The sequence below is a fragment of the Perca fluviatilis genome, chromosome 15 (assembly GCF_010015445.1).
Source record: "Perca fluviatilis chromosome 15, GENO_Pfluv_1.0, whole genome shotgun sequence".
Lineage (NCBI taxonomy): Eukaryota > Metazoa > Chordata > Actinopteri > Perciformes > Percidae > Perca > Perca fluviatilis.
This window is the reverse complement of record NC_053126.1, coordinates 24,039,880-24,057,804: the sequence shown is the minus strand read 5'-3', so window position 1 is coordinate 24,057,804 and position 17,925 is coordinate 24,039,880. Positions and strand designations below refer to the sequence as shown.

The following is a 17,925-nucleotide window of genomic DNA, read 5'->3' as shown; positions in this document are numbered from 1 at the left end:
CTGAGCAAAATTAGGGTCCTCATACATACATTGTTTGTGTGTGTGTGTGTGCTACGCAATATGTGACAGAAGGAACCAATGCAGTGATTCTCAGCCCATCATACAACATGATGCAGACACGCACACACACACACACACACACACACACACACACACCACACACACACACACACACACACACACACACACACACACACACACACACACACGTCATGTACCTATTGCCCTCATATACATACAATTACTGAAACTAGGATATGGTTGGCATAACTTAATGAACAGCCATTTTTCACCTGCTTAAGTGGTGCCGCTCCGTTCACACCGTCACATTCCACACTCCCATTCATTCTCCGGTGAAGCTAGTGGAGAAATTTCCTCTGGACAGAGTTAAGCCTCTAGCTGTGTGATGGATGATTTTGCCAAAATGATAACCAATTAGGGATGTTTACTAGGGATGTAACGATGCATCGTGAATCGGTTAAATCAAAATCAATGTGTAAAGATTACAAACGCTTGAGATAAGCGTTTGCTTTAGCCTTCTAAAAGTCTTTCAAATAAATCAATCTGAGAAGTGAACATTTCACAACTGTTAAACATACTGTATGTAACCTGTGAGGAGGAGCGGCAAGTAGACTTTTCTTTCTTTGAACCTCTTGTGGAGCAGTGGTTTCCAAATGCTTGTCACAGATTGCATTAGTTGTAATTCGACTTATGCCTCTCAAGATGTTTCATTTGAATAGATTCCAGAGGCCAGAAGAGATAAAACTATCCAGTTCAATTTTATATATAGTGTCAAATCATAACAGAAGTTATCTCAGGACACTTTACAGATAGAAAAGACCACTCTCTATAATTTACAGAGACCCATCAATTCCCCCCAAGAGCAAGCATTTGTTTTTTTTAAAGATAATTCTTTGGGCATTTTTAGGCCTTTATTGACAGGACAGCTGAAGAAATGAAAGGGGAGAGACGGCGAATGACATGCAGCAAAGGGCCGCAGGTTGGAGTCAAACCCGGGCCCGCTGCGTCGAGGAGTAAACCTCTATATATGGGCGCCCGCTCTACCAACTGATCTATCCGGGCGCCCAAGAGCAAGCATTTGTAAGCATCCAGCACGTCACAACCAATAAGCAAAACAATGCATTATACTTATATGCAGAAAACATATCTTTTGGTTTTCTTTCTTTGTGTCTTGTCAGTCATCTTATGACCCCTCAGATTTATCTTGCGACCCCTTGTTGGAAACCACTGTTCCAAAGGCTAGTGAAATACTTTTTGTTTTGTAATTTGGGTGAACTGACCCTTTTTAAAATGACGCAGGAGCATCGAAACCTCTCAACAAGGATTCTATCTTTATCTTAAGTCGGACATCAGCCGTCAGTGTCATTGAATATTCCCCTCCCACATGTGTCCCACGGTTCTATGCTGCATAGATGCAATATGCCTTTCCTCCATGGGCTGCGTGGCTAGATACCACTACAGAGGCAAGTGAAAAGATATGTTTGTTGTTGTTATAAATTAAATATTGGATGCTGGTCAAAGAGGTGGGAAGGAGACGTATCTGATCTACAGGACGTCCCAGTAGATTCCTTGTCTCACTGCATCACTGTCCCCTCTAATTTGAACCCATCAAACCAACAAACCTAAACTATACCTTCCTCTGACCTCCTACTATTGATTACTGCCATAATTCTACTCATGTCTCTGTCCAGAAAGTTTCAGTTGGTCAGGCTTTTGCAGTCCATGACAGAATAATGCAACTGGTACTTTGAGATAAAGGGACAGTTATGGATATATAATATCAGTTGTTATGGATGAATCCCTCCCTGTTTAGCTCCCGGTGCAGAAAGCACCTGAGGACACATTTCTGATAAGCAGCTGCTTCTACAGGTTATTACACTTTGTAGCTGATGATTTAGCTAATACCGTGTTGCCGTGTTTATATTAAATATGTCTTTGTCCTTGTTCTGCTCTGCTGTCTTTTTATTTATTGCCGTGCCTTGATTGTTTCTCTGGGTTAACTTAAAAGGTCCTACACCTTTACAGCGCCATCAGACTATTTCCTCATTCATCTTTCATTTTGTTCATCTGTTCTACACGTCAGTTGATTACGTCAGACACTTTCAGCACTCCTCTTACTGAAATAACACTACTGAGCTGTCGGTTTGCCAATTCAAATCTCATTCCCATGCCTCAAAAAAAGGGATAAAAAAAAAACTGTTCTGTATTCATTGAGCCAAAGTGCCACAACGGATTCTTCAATAATTACAGGAACCTCTCATTCTCTCGCATCCTGAAAAGTCACTCTTCAGTGGCAGTTCAATTTCCCATGCAGCAGCAGCCGCGGCATCAGCATCCCAGGTCCGGCGGACAGGTATCAAAGCCCCTCTCAGCTGCTCTAACTGTTTACAATGACGCATCGATCCGCTCTGCTTAATTCCCCTCCGGCAGCTCGCTGAGTTAAAGCAACAGTTACAGCCACCACACGCACCTACAGCAGGCACAAAAGCCAAACACAGCATGCTGCCTGATTCCCCACCGACAAGGATCCTGTCGAGTCCTGCTTTTGATCTGATCCTCTGCGCTCTGACAATTCCTCTATTGACAGTTAGAAGAGAGGAAGGGGGGGTGGTAATGCTACTTAAAAACTACAACACATCTCTAAAAGCAACAAAAAGAAGCAGAAAGAATCTCCATGCTTGGCTACACTCAGTTTTTAAAGTGTAAAAAGAACATTTTAAGGGCAGATTCCACCTTTAACCATAAGCAGACAGATATATGTTGTAATCAGTGAAGGGATGACACATCTAAGTGCAGCACTAAGTGGTAGATGAAGGTGATCAGTTACCTGTGTTGGCAATCCACATCCAGCCCTGGCTCGTCACCACTCATCCCGTGTCTGCGGCTTCAGCTGTCCTGTTTCCGTTTTTCTTCTCCCCCCCCCCCCCACACACTCTTTGCTTATCTCTTCCTTCTTTCTCTCCCCTTTGTGGCCCTCTTCTTCTCTTCCTCTCCCTCCTCCTTTCCTCTTCCTCTCACTGCACTTGTTTGAGTCTATTTCAGTGGCAGCAACAGAGGAGCCCGCTGTGACGGTGGCATGGTTTCCAGCACTTTGGCAGAAGGTCACATTATCACTCGCTGGTAAAAAGGGGGGGAGGGAAGAAGAAGAAGAGGAGGAGCGGGAGGAGGATGGACGGATGGAGAGCGAAGTGAGCAGGTGCCGGAGGAGGAGGAGGAGGAATAAGAGAAACAAAATAAATGAACAAATCAGTGCTGTCCACAGTTGCGCTTGAGCTCTTGGCTAAATGTTCCAGATTTGAATTGAAGTTAAGACAGCTAGATCAGGTTTGCAGGTAAGTCCCAGAATGCCCAGAATGCTTTGAGGAGAAACTTGTCACTGTGGATATTTGTGTTTAAAGGAGTTGCCTTTTTAAGGTCTACAGCAGCTGCCCACCTCTGGGGAAAAGATAATTCCTCTCTTGGCAGGATAATGAGACTTCAGAAAAGCTCCAGAAGCTGCCAGAAACTTACACCATGTTATATATCAGCGCAAAAACAAAGGCTCCACATTCAGCTCTTCAGTCTTGTCCGCCACTGCCCGGTTCATACAGACACAGATGTACTCCATATCTGGCTGAGGTACCTGTCCACACTGTGAGTCCCATCTATCACAGATTGTCCAGGGTGACCCTTATCTCAATTTCCCAGTCTGCCTTTTTCGCCCCCCAGTGGTGCTCTTGTGGCCACTCCATCAAAATAAGACTCGAAGAAATGATCCAGCTGCCTGGGAAGAGGCTGTCGGTGGCCGGCGACAGATGGCCGAGGCAGGGGGACAGATGCGAGTCAGCCGCTGGAGTTTGGAAATATCTTTCTTAAGTGTCTGTTTTGCATGGATCCGCCACCCTGCCTCCCCTTGAAACACTCCTTGTTTGTGTGGTCTTGAGAGTTAACTGGACTTGTTGTCCCGTTGGTCTTTTCCTACCTGTGCTTCCTCCATCAGCAGAGATGTCACTCTGGCTTCACTGCCCGGCTGTAATCCTGACTCCTACACTCCATGTCACAGGAAGGGCTTGTGAGCTCTAATCATTATGTAGTAAGGATTTATCCTCTCATTCTCCCTCCCTTCTCTGTGTTTCCCTTACTCCACCCCTCCCGTTTATTTCCCTCCCTCTGCTGTTGGAGCGCCGGCCGTCTTACGATTCTCAACATACGACAGCCTCTTTTTCCACCATCACCATATAATGCATCATATCTCCTCCTCGGGACCCATTCATTTGTCAACTCGTTCTTTTGTAATTTTTGGCATCTCCTGTTCCGCTCTGTGTCTTGTCTGTCTTGCCGCAGCTCACATCAACAGGTTTGTCCTTGAAACGTTCTCTGGGACAGGCAGAGTCCCTGCTCACCTTTTCCTTCCTATCTTTGTACTTTATCTCAAAGTATGAGCTGTATGTGCCTGTGTACATACAGTATGCGTTAATGTACAGTATCTGTGTATGCATGTACAGTATTTCTTATACTCTACTATGTGTATAGTACATAACATTATGCAAGCATGCATTAGAGCCTAACTAATCTGGATCAACAACAGTTAATTTACTGGATAATCTGGCGGACTATCCGGCGGCACCGGATGTTCCGTCGGATGTCCCTCGCCTTGCAAAACTCTGTGAGTTTTGGGAACCCACAACAGACTTCGAGCTAGTAAGCTACACGCTGAAAATAGCAAGTTTAACCCTTGTGTTGTCTTCCCGTCAACCTTGTTTTTTGCTTTTTCCAACGTTTTAAATTGTTAAATTTTTCTTCTATACAATTTTAGCGCTTATTTCTACGTCCCATATTTTCTGATATAAAACAAAAATTTAAAACGGGTCAATGTGACCCGAAGTCAACCCGAAGAAAGGGTTAAAGAAAATTTGGATCATGCAACAAGGCAGGCCTGCTTGGTTCTTTGGGAAATGATTGTAAAGATTTAGAAAGAATGTGTTTTGGCATGGCATTTACTTTCTAACTGGGACGTTTTGGGACCAATTTGCAGGGATTTGCTATGGTCAAAATACACCCTGCGATGCACTGGTAAGAGCAAATGATGTTTAACCATGTATCCAGCTAATTTAAATAGCTCACTGTTTTGTGTGAACAGTTAAATTAATTGAATATTTTATGTGGGGTTTTCTTTTGCGGGGTGCAAATGTTCCACCAAAACAAGTTCCTTCCCAAGACTATTTGGAGATCCACCATCGCTGCGACTGGAGGTTAGCGCTGCCCAAGATGATATTGAATGGTTTAAAGAATTGCAAACAACCCAGACCGTTTTTCTATCCTATCCAGGAGTGTGTGTGTGTGTGTGTGTGTGGAGGGGCCAGACCTTACTTCACAGCGTTGTGGAGTAAGGTCTGGCAATGCTAGACTAGAGCCTGACTGACCGACAGTATCAGGGCACATGTCGGCCCATATTTTGCAAGACATTTCAGTACAGAAATACCAAAGATTAGTTTGAGGTGAGCTGGTCCAGACAGTGTGCGGTTAAAACCGATCGATGATGCTGTTCTTCCCTCATTATTCGCCGTAAAGTTTGCTGGAATTGATGCTGTGTAGCGTTTTATGTGGAGTGAGCACTTCGCACCGTACACAGTTTAAAAAAATTGCCTTTTAAATGCCACATTGCTTGCAAGAAAATAACGGGAGTTATTACGGGAGTGAACAAGCTTTAAAAGTAACGTATTTATACCGATGTTAAGCGTTGTTCGAAAAACAAATACTGATAAATACTTAAAGAAACTTTAAAGTGTTAAGTTGAAAACGGAAATCACCCCCAATTTGGGGGCATTGTCATGTTGAAATAGGGAAGGATTTTCCCCATATTGTTGGCAAGAAGCCAGAAGCATGCTTTTGTCTAAAACAATATTCTATGATGTAGCATTAAGACTTCATTGGAACTAAGGGGCCCAAACCAGGAAGAACTGCCCAAGACCGAATGTATATAAATGTGTGGGCAGGGCTGTCCACGTACATTTGCAGGAACACAGTTTGTGTACCAGAGTGCTAACATAATTTTTTTTCAAATATATCAGCTTTACAAACCCAGTGTGGGTCAGGCTTAAATGTACAGTATTAGTATGATTTAATTTTCTGTTTGTATGTGGGATCAACTTTAGCCTTTTAGCAGAAAATTATGAAAAAATGAAAACGACAGATTTGTCTGTTTCTCATCTTGTTTCTGGAGCGGGTCTAATTAAGAGTTAATAAGCTACTTTGTTTCATAACTGCTGGGCTTGAGCCAAATACCTGAAACTGGCTGATTACCAGCTGCAGTTTGTTGTTCATTAGAAGATCTTTAAGTTGGAGAAAACTGATCCATGAAGAGATATTGTGTCTACGATAACTTTTTCTGTGGGTGTGGGAAAACTAAGTATTCAGTAAAATATTCAGATATTGACACATCTGGAAGGTGATTTAACCTCACCCTGTTTTATGGATGTTAGTAAAACCCACTTCTGACTTAATTGTAGCAGCTTCACTGACTACATTCGATTCGATGAATCAAAGTGAGCCCTCAGTTTTGAAGCTCATGCTGTCGTCAATAAATGTCTTTGAGAATTCTGCACAGCTGGATTGCAATGAATCAGGGCTGTGACGTTTTATTCAAGGCACCAAACCATCTGAGAGGTAATGTGTAGAAGCATTTTGGATTTGACACCCTGGATAGAAAAATTGTGGCATGGTCCATGAAGACCGTTTGCTGTACTGCAGCTGCCTCACAGTAACGTAATTACGACACCTAACCTGGATGTACAGTATTTAAAGAGGGGGCTTTTACATAAATTAGAAGTAGGGGTGTCACGATACCAAAAACTCAGTAATCAGTGCCAAAACCAGTCAAATAACACGATTCTCGGTGCCGATTTCGATACCCGGATTTTCTAAAATTCCATGTACTTTAACATGAAACATGAACTTCTTTATTAAAATATTTGAAAAATATCAAAATGTCATAACAAGACATGCAAAACATGTGCAATAGAGCATATAACAACATAATAAAGTGCAATGAATGGTATAGTGCAACAACTAGTGTCCCCAGACACATTCCAGACTTGCAGGCATCTTTTCAAAAGGTACTGTGCAAAAACAACAACAGTGTTTCTAACAGTTGCGTGACCAGAGACGTTACAAACCCCGGGTAAATATTGAAGATGTATTTGAAAGATGGAGACAGCTTAGAACCCAAAAGGATGCCGAGTTGGCTAATGTCCTCCTGAACAGGTAGCTAAGCATTAGCTTCAGGCTAATTGATCACGGCTACAAGGGACGGGCATTTTATGTCATTTCAACATTTGTGTACTCACATTGAATTATATAGCTAGAGTACCCGAGTTGGTTACTCGCAAAAACAATTGAGACACAGCCATTAAAGTGATCCTGACTGGTCCTTGATAACCATGGCTAACGTCGCCTTGCTAACTGCTAGCTAATGTTACCGGAGGACCAGGCAAGCGGCCATGGCAGTTTACAACGTGTAGCCTGTTCAGCAGCCGTAGCCGACAATGGTGCGTTATTTGAAGCCAAGAGAGGGGGGCTGTATATCGGAAAGAGAATATTACAGGTTCCCCAAGGTCTTACAAAGCTTAGCTAACACTTGTCCGATTTCGGATTTCAATTGAATGCATTTTTGTGAATGTCAGAGGTCTCGTTAGGAGGATGCTAGCTAGCTCTCATTAATGGACTCCAGCTCACCGCGGCTCTATCAGTGAGACTCGCGGACAAGAGGCGTTTATTTCCCCGATTGTTTGTTTAAATAACTCAACACACATCCATTATGTTGTTCAGTAATTAGAGTTATGCTGAGCTAGGCTCAAAGAACTTTTTAAACTGCCCGAAATGATACCAAAGTTCTACACTAGTATATATAGGTTATGCACTCATAAAACGATAAAGGATCAGAAGTTTATAAGTACCTTATGTAAATAAACTTGACTGCTGGCTTCTGCTCTCTGCTGTTGTTGTTGCTGCTGTGAGACGAGTGCTTAGGAAGGGCATCTACAAATTACAACACCCGAAAAGAGATGCAAAAACAAAAAAATTTTTAATTTAACTTATTTTTTATGTAATTAGTGCTGTAATATAACTAGCAGGAGACAAGTAATAATTGAGGTAAGTTTGGAGACATTACCTTATTTAATCATTAAATTAATACATTATTTTGTTGTATCTCTTTCGGTGTAGTAATTTATAGACCGCCCTAAGCATCTCGTCTAACTGCAGGTAGCAGCAGCAGCAGCAACAGCAACAGAGAGCAGAAGAGAGCAGGCAAGTGTTCATAAACTTCTGGTGTACTTACAAACTTTCCAATCCATCGTTTTATAAGAGCATAACCTTTATATACTAGTGTAGACCTTTGGTATCATTTCGGGCATTATTAGTGGGGTCATTTAAGAGATACAAACGTGGGTCCATTAGCCCCGCGCTAAGCTACTCAGCGGCTAACGCTACTCTACGCTAACTCGCCCAGTGTTAGACCCAGGTGAAAAAAGCTTCTGGGGGGGTGTTTGGCTCGAGGTCATGGTGCAAAGGACCCTAGGGTAAATTACTCCGAACCATCACTTTAACTGGAACCTGCGGTAAGAGATTGCGGGCGTAACAAGCTCGCTGACCGCGCTCTCAGTCACTCACCGGCCGGCCATTTAGCAGGAAGAGGGGAGGGAGAACAGCGAGCTGCAGGCCCTGGAGCTCTGTCAGGGCAGCGGCGTTTGGTAGTCCAGTCACCCAGAAAAGGGTAAGTTTGCGCGGGTATTGAGCACCGGGCTGCTGGCCGTGACGGAGCTCAATCTAGCTCACAGCAGGCCGGGGTCTGTGACGGAGGACAGGCCAGGCGGCGATGTAGCAACCCAGGCAGCACCGGCCGCTGAACTCTGACACACAGTCGGACAAAATTTGCAATTAGCCATACATTTTCGTAAAATGGCCCATATTTGAGCTTTACATAGTTGATTTCTCGCATAAAAAAGTTTCAGAAGTGAATTTTGTAATGGAATAGCAGAGAGCTGCGTGACCTAGATTCAGAAGACTACCTGATCTCAGGTCAGTTGTGTAGCCTATGTAAATGTTGGGGCGTGACCGTTTTCTTAATACACCCATGGGCGTGACAAAGGTACAGGTCTTGGGATGCTTACGTCAACTTTGTTGAGATTCGCCCGTTTTCAGCGGCAGTTTCAAAATATGAGATTTTCATAGTAAAGGGGTGTCAATGGGATTTTGAGCTTCTATGTATGTCCTATTTACCCACCGAACTGTCCTTATTCAACTATGACAAGGTAAAATCGGTTTTGCATTCTATCACCCCTTTTAAAAGAATGCACATAACATGTCAGTCAGTCTATCTAACATTTATTTAATTTGTTAAGAAGTACGTAACATGTATTTTCTGCTTGATGTCGTCGTCGTCAGTACCATTTAAACAGAACTATTTAGGTGAATCATTGGTAAAAATAAATAAATAATAAATATTGATTCTGGGGAAAAGAATAAAAAAATTCGGGGAATGGTACAATGATCACTGCAGAGTTTCTTCTTCCCACTGCGACTGTGCTAAAATCCAACTTCAGCTTCCACCTTGGCTGACCTTTGTCATCATCAAACAGATGTTCTCTCCTTGCTTCTTTCACCTGTTCTCCTCTCAGCACAGTCCCTTTGGGGTGTTGTCAGCAGGATGTGTAAAGTAAGATTTTTGAAAGGTCACGCAGCTTTTCAGGATATGAAACAGCAGCGAGACGGACTTGACTTTAACGGGCTGTCTGCAGGTGACCCATGTCTCTCTCCTTCTTCTCTGGAACACACCACCAACATGTTGCCTGAAGCTATTTTAGCTCCACTTTCCTATTAGGGTCAGGGCGTGAGCCCCCCCTAGAGTTCAGAGCAGAGAAATACACCTGCTGATTTGCATGAGAAATTATTGTTCAAAAACACTCTTATCTGTGCTTCCTAATGCACTTTGCCTAATCCTTAACATTTTAGTATTTCAGCCTGTGCTCTGCTTTTACACCTCACCCGAGACTTTCGATAAGCACATCATCATTTTGTGAGCACCCATTTATGCACTTGCAGGTCACAATTGCATATATGACATTGCCAAGCTGCAAACAATCTCCCAAAGACAATTGCAAACTGTAGCAGAGCACAAGAAGCCATTAATCTTAATTTATTTCGCCGTATGGATGAATCCTTGGAGAAAGCAATCCTTTCTCCATGGCAGGAGGACATCAGTGGGATTTTATGAGGCCGTCAGGGCTGCTCTGAGAGATGTGTCGTCAAGGCCATATTTGTTCCTCTGCGGCCGATGGTAGAGGCTGGGCTGCATGACCCCAATCGATCGCTGTACCATAATAAATGTCCATGAACCCTCTGCTTGTGATCAACAGCTTATAGAGTTGGCTTTCCTCGATCGATAGGTGATCGATAAGGCAAACAGATGGGACTGTAAAGCAAGAGATAATCACATGTCGGCTGGTGTTGGGTAGGTTTTCAGGTTCGCGCTTGTTATTGGATATAATGGGAACTTCTGCCTGCGGCCCCGCTTGGTGTTAGCCAAGGACGGACACATGATACTGCAACATACTGATCAATGGTTAATGCTGGTCCTTCCATAACTTTAACAAGTCACAGCTAATGATAATGTTTATGAATAACTCATTAAGTAGAATGTGTTGTTGTCTCTGTTGATTCAAAAATTTTATTTAATTGCAGACCTTTGATCAACCTAGCCATTACAAGCAGAGATACAGCACTTTATGTAAATTCAGAGTTGCTTAAATCCAAAGTACAAGGCCGCAATGCGTAGAGTTTTTATGTGATCATAGCAATTGTTTTAAGTTTTTGTTCATAGAAAATGATCAGCTCTGCGGGGGTAGACTTGCATTGCTGTCTTCCACTGTGTCTTGACTCATGATTATCATTGTAAGAATGAGGTACATAAGCACTTTTAAGAGCTTTACTTTGGTCTGTTAAAGCAAGGCTGTATAACTTCTTGATCAGATTTTACCCCGTAATATTACTTTTCCCATGTGCATTCCACCTTGACATAAAGTTTGTTTATATACCTGTGTTTAGCTCATTTAGCACGTTTGCATTTGCATGATGGGTATCACACGTATCCTGTGTGGTTCTAAGTAACAGAAATTAAAGCTACTGCAGGCATTTATAAGTTGCAACTCTCGTGTTCTGCGAGGTAAAATTACTGTTTTTATCTATATCTGGTGGCTTAGAAGAGAGCATAGATAGCGGCTTCCCCGTCGGAAAGTGCTGTCTGACAGCTAGGTAAAGCGATGAACATATTCTTAATATAGGGTAGACTTAAACTGATATACTTTTTTTTTAGGTGTCTAAAATACGTTTAAATGCTCCCCCCCCTGTCCACAGCAGTACATTGCTCCGCTTCAGTGCCAGTACTCCAGTTTGCTTCTCCAAAGTGGGGGAGTGCCAACCGCCATGTACTATAGCCAATACACTGACTATGGATGAGTAGTAGTAGTTTTAAGGTGTTTTATGGTATGAATTAAATGGTTCTGCTCTATAGTAATACCATTTTTTTTTTTATGAACTGGAATAAATTTGTGTTGACTCAGTACCAACAATGGACATTAGATTGTGATGTGTAAGAAGATTCACTGACAGAAAAATTACTGCTAATTATTTTCGAGCAGTTCTGATACACTTCATTTGAACCCGATTCAAACTCCTCAAAGACTTATCTCTGCAGACTGACACATTCTGCATGCTGTTGCTGTAGGCTGGCATTCATAGTAAACTATAAGGCTTGGCCGAGCAGGTGGGCTGAGGGAGGAAGTAACACATGTCAGGGGCGGCGGCAGAGGAAAAGGCAGGCATATGCTCTCTCTTTGTGGCCTGGCCTACCCGCTTCACCGGACAATATGGCAGAGAAGCACACCATCCTCACAGACGGCAAACCAAACGTCATCTCAGCCGTCTCCTTGGCTCAAACTCCATGCGCTCCTCTTTTCTATCTGGGTTAGCTTGGAGCTATTTTCAGAAGTGTTCTTTTGACTGAGGCGGGGTAAAACAGCGAAGTAAAAGGCCAAACTTGGCTGTTGTAGATCCCAAGAGGGAGGCCGGATTTATCCTCGTCGTCGCCAAGTATTGACCAGTGGCATCTCGGTTTACACCCTGAAAACTGTGTTCCTCTGTTGCACAGCGAGGCTCTCAGTGCTCTCTGTCTGCTTCACTCCAACGCTAGTGCTTCTTACAACACAGTATAAATCCCAACAAACAAATATTAGTTCTCATCATGTTGTTTGTTGATGAATGGTTATCAAATGTCTTGATTTATTTGCCCTCTTTTCAAGAATGAACAACATGTGCTTGGCCTACAGTCTGTGGCGGTGGTGTTTAATAATAGCAGCTATTAAGTGAGTATTGATTCAGCTCTTTTCAGGTCACAAGGAGTCCATAAAACTGTTCTAAATTTCAAGGTTTTTTTTAGGTTACATAGACCGTTGATTTAAGTGTTTCAGTGTGAAGTATGACTTTGACTTTTACCCAAAAATCATATTCGAAGATTGTTTGTTTATTAATATTAATATTTGAATATATTCAAATATTAATATATAATATTTTGACCATTAAATGCCTTCAGTAAGACCTAGATATTCTGTCCATCAGAGGGCAGTGTATCAGTCAATGGCAGGCAATGATGTTTTCAGAAGAAAAACACACTTACACGATATACTTTTTTAAAATTAAAAGTCAGACCCTGGATTAAACACAAACAGTATGCTTTCGACAGGAAGTTCAGAGCTTTCACCGTAGCCTACGTAAGTGGTCTGATGATTATGCGCTGGTGTGTGCGTCGAGCCGGCGTGTGTGTGTCTTGTGTGGGGAGTGTGTGTTAGAGTGAGAGAGTGACGGTGATTACTGGTAGCTTCAGAGTGAGTAGGGACTCTAGAGTCATAGTGTGAGGAACAAAGTGTCTCCCCTGTTCTTTCTGACCACGGTGAGACATCTGGAGCAAGAAAAGTTAACCCTCTCCTTGATTTCATGAAATGCAAGCCACGGCAACAACGTGTAGTTACATTTTGAAATGCGTGAAAAAGCCTCGGAATCTGAATTGAAAAAGTTTACAAGCAAACACATTTACAAAAAAGAATGCCCATAACCGGTTTGAATATTAAGGGCTGTCTAATATTCGTTCAAATATCATAATTTTTGGAAAAATTCAAATTATATTCGAATAATGAAATTCGGAGATCAAAGCCCTAGCGTGAAACGAGTCCTACCTGCACTATACTGAAATATATTAATTGAAATCATGTTAAAACAATGGTTATATATACGTTACCTAGACGTTTTATGTCCTGCAACTTAGCAAAGGTGACTATTCACAACACCAGTTTTGGTTTATTTTTTGGTTTGTTTAAACAACCTATTCTATGTTACGATTTCCTGACTCTGCTCTATTGTGGTCATTAGAGCAAATTACTTTCCTCGCTAAGTAACAAAGGTGATGTAAACAAATGTAAACAATCTGTGAAATTAAGCGTCCTTCAAAACCAAATGTTTTATTCCCTTTCTCCATCATGTTAACTGTCCTGTGGCGTCGTTCAGCTCTTCGCACCTCTTTTTTACCAGCCTCGGCTGGCGAGTCCGCTGGGTGTCCTGAGGCCGTCTGGTGTCTCCGTCCAGCAGCCAGTGGCGTTTCGGTCGGGGCCTGAGAGCCTGGACACAACTTGTCATGCCATTAAGCATCTGTGCACTCTGGGAACTCATGCCGAGACCTGTTGCCTGATGGATCATGCAGTCACTGTAAACAACTCAACAACAGCGCTCAGGCCTCTGGTCCACTTTCTCTGTTTCCTGCCATATGTCGCCAAAAGAAAAAAAGTTAACAAAAATCATCTAAATATACTGAAAATGAGGCTCTGCTTCATTTTTATGGAGCCTGTTTGTTTCCTCAAACACTATCTACCACCTGCAGCTGAGCTTAGCTTGGCTCTATAGTCACAAACGAGTGTACACAGAACCGATGTCTTACAATCTGCTACTGATAAACCTCCGTCAATCTGCTACTGATAAACCTCCGTCTTTGTCAAACACACATCCTGATTGCAGACACATGGCGGTGTTATCCTGTAACACACAGAACTGCACACCAGAGGGGAGAGATGTTTGCAATCCAAAGCTATTAGCTCATCTGTCACAGAGTGATGGGACGCGTCTGTGTTTCTGGGCAGACAGTTACTGCAGCTGATGTATGGGATAGAAAAATTAAAGATGCATAAGTGTACTGCAGAGGCCCTGCGGCTAACTGTGCTCCAACAAGACATCACAACCTGCTTATAGGCAAGTGTAGTTATAGAACCCCAAATCACAAGTGTGTCCAGTAATTTTTGATCTTGTTGGAAGACTTTGATACTTGAAACTTGTCCACATACTTTTGTATACTGTTGGTCTGGGCTGTTTTTAATAGTTTGGGCTAGGCCTCTTTGTTACAGAGGAGGGAAATATAAATGCAACAGCATACTGTACATATACGTTAGACAATAGTGTTGTTCCACCTTTGTGTCAACAGTGTTTGTCCTTTTTCTGTTTTATCATGACAATGCTCCTGTGCACAAAGCCAGCTCCAAATTGAAATGGTTTTCCCAGTTTGGTGGGGAAGAACTTGACTGGTCTGCACAGAGTCCTGACATCAAGCCCGTCCAACAGCTTTGGAAACTTGAACGTCGACTCTAAGCCAGACCTTTTCACCCAACATCAGTGTTGTTGGACCTCACTAGAGCTTTGCAATATGACCAAAATCTTCTATCCCAATACTTGTCATGTCATTTCTCTTGTTTTTCTGGTAATTTAATAAAAAAAAAAAAATAAAATCAAATAATTTTGTATACTACTGTAAGAATTAAATACCTGACAAATAAAAAGTACTTTCTCATTTTATTAAGAACTTTAGTGCAAAATGAACATAACGTGCAAGGATCAGAACATAAAGCGTTGTCCAAGTGATGTTATTATTGCGGTAACGCAGTTTGATATGCGCGAAAAATATCTACGATAGACGTTTTGACGATGTATATCGTCATATTGCCCAGCCCTAGACCCAGCTCTTGCGGCTGAATGGAAGCGTATTCCTGCAGCCAGATTCTAACATCTGGTGGAAAACATGAAAACAGAGAGTGTACTTATTTTGGGTATCCACATTCTTTCAGATTCATGAAGACATGAAGTGCCTCTGTTTAGTATGTTGAATTTAAATACATATTTCAAAACGCCTTTGGTGTTTATTAATACCCCCAAAGTGTTTGGGGTGTTTAATATACACCCCAAAGTGTTAATGAAACAAATCTTTTCAAGTCGTGATTGTTCTTTACTCTCCAGTGGAACGATGGGAACTTGGGTCATAAGATTTTATCTTTTTGTTTCCTCCTGTGTGCTGTGGCAGGCTCAGAGGTCTGATTGAGGACGTTCTCTGCAGGTAGGCGTCACTTGTTAGCACCATCCCCGAGACTTCACACACATGCTGCGGCTGAGAAGTGTGTCCTCAGCACCTGCACAGACAGCTGCTGTCATCACCAGTGTGCCAGCGCCCTCTAAAGGCTGCTTAGAGAGATAGCCTGACACCAATCAAACACTGTTTTAGCATCCAAAGCTTTGGCCCTTTTGGCTCAAAAAGGGGAAATGTAAAAGAAAAAAAATACATTGCATTTGTGAGGTATCCACAGTTTCCATGCTCTACATGCAGGACACCCACCTGCATGGGCCTTTTTTGGCTTTGGTTCTACAAGAGCAGCCTTGCCAACCAGTCCTATAATCCACAGGGTGAATAAAAATGGATTTGGCTGGAACAGACGCCCGGTAAGCCGCCTTAAACCAACAGGCAGGATCGCCCACAACACACATTCACTCATTCATGTACATCCTCATTTTCCCCAGGTCATACTTTCTCTGCAGTAACACCAACCTGCAGGTCTGTAAACACACATTTTTATTCCAAAACGTTTTTCGTCTAAAATCAGATTTGACATGCAAAGACAAAAAAAAGCAATATTTTATCATTATCCTCCCAGTCTATTTAAGACCAAAGGTGCAGAATAAAGCATCTTAATCCCATTAATAATAATGCCCAGCACAGACTGAGTGATCAGTTTGACAGCAAAGAGAGAAACCTCTGGAAATGCCTCTTCACAACTGAATGCTTGAGACCGCCCGATAATGATTTTTTTTTTCCACCACTGAAGCAGCATAACTGCACATGTTTGTGGAGGATGGAGGCTGTCAGGGTGAGCGAGTGTGTCCTGGCACGCTGTGCTCTCCTCCCTCTGTCTCCAGAGGCCTCGGACAACAGACGGGTCACAGCGAAGCCACGTTTTTAAATCCGGTGTGCAGATGGACACCAGTAGTTGTTCTAAATCCTGAGCGCCTTGGCACTGGGCGGCATCAGAGAGAGGAGAGAGCAGGCCTAGACCGATACTTCTTCATGTCGATATTGTGATTTTTACTATGACCCACATCTAGGCTTTTACCTGTGATATCAGAGCTGTTTTTGCAGCAAAAGGTCCCCAGTAATGCTCCATTTGAAATATACATACAAGAATTATATTTGTAATTATATTTACAGCATATTATTGGCTGAAATGATTCCAATGTGCTGCAGTTGTAGCTCCAGGCGTCTGAATCGTAAAATCTGTGATATGATTAAATTAGCTTTTAGGATTAACGATCCTTCTAAATTTCTGCTAATTTCTGGCTGTAGCGTCAATTGATTTTAGTAAACATATTTAATATTTAGATTAAAAGTAATAATGCATCACAGTTTGCCCTCATTTTTTCCCCAACTATAATTAACTGTTAGTAATTTGGGTGAATCTTCCCTTTAGGTTCATTTACAGGTGGAGACTTTTTGTGTGCAATGCTGTTATCGACGACTTCCTGTGACTTGTGGCAAGTTATTATTATTATACATAGGTTGGGCTGTGCTCATCAGTTTTTAGTATTTCACTTTGTTGTACCTCTATTCTGTATGACTTGCTTCGTTTCTGTCAGTTCCACCTTAAGAAGTAAGAAATTCTGTGTAGTTTAAAAAAATATATGTCTTTCAGACATATAGGTCTCACCGTAGAGGGCGGGGCTGATTGAGTCAGATTGTGAGAAGTGAGAGAGATCCAGAGAGAGAACAGAGTTTCTCATTTATTTAAATTTGTTCAGTTCCTCAGAACTCAGTTCTTTGTGCATTATTGCCCAATTAAAAGTGTATCCCATGTAGTGATTAGTTGATTCAACAAAAAACCCAAATCTCTGGATCCAGCTTTTTAAATGTGATGATTAAATTGCTCTTTTATATTCTTGTCTATTTATTATTTTCGAGTTTTGGACTGTTGGTCGGACAAAACAAACAATTTCAGCATGTCTAGATCTTGGCAACTTTTTTTATTTTTAGACGTTTAGACTAATGTACTGTTTAAGTACATTAGTTTATATTAACAAACTCATGATTATTTCCCTTCACACTTCTTCTCTCTCTCTCTCTCTCTCTCTCTCTCTCTCTCTCTCTCTCTCCATTTCCTCTTTTCTCAGCCTCATTTCCTCATGTGTCCATCTGTCTCTGCTGTCATTGATTCGCTGCCTCGTGCCAACATAGTGAGTTTTCAAATGCCCGGTTCTCCCATCACCCAATTTCCCATCTGACCTTGCATTAGGCCGCGTGTTCACCTAATTCCACAAATTGTGGCCGGAGCTCGTGTTCTGTCGAGCCCAGCACTTTTGTTTCCATTTATAGCGCGGCGTTTTTCAGGATTCTTGTGATTGCTTTCCCTAAAAGGTTGAAGGAGGGAAGGTGAATTTCAGCCCATCTAAATTCCTGATGACAGCACCTCCACACTGTTGTAACAAGTATTAAACCACAATCACATTAAGCCGCCC

At 42.2% G+C, this 17,925-nt stretch overlaps 1 protein-coding gene and 1 long non-coding RNA gene across 2 annotated transcripts in view; one reads left to right on the top strand and one right to left on the bottom strand.

Moving 5' to 3' along the window:
- The window catches only part of grin2ca (glutamate receptor, ionotropic, N-methyl D-aspartate 2Ca), an 83,843-nt gene extending 79,779 nt beyond the window's left edge, over positions 1-4,064 (bottom strand). Inside the window, exon 1 of the mRNA XM_039825945.1 lies at positions 2,849-4,064. The gene's annotated coding sequence lies outside the window, so the exon portion shown is untranslated. The remainder of the gene's footprint in view (positions 1-2,848) is intronic.
- The window catches only part of LOC120575250, a 120,364-nt gene that overhangs the window by 85,814 nt on the left and 16,625 nt on the right, over positions 1-17,925 (top strand). The gene's annotated exons all lie outside the window — the stretch shown is intronic.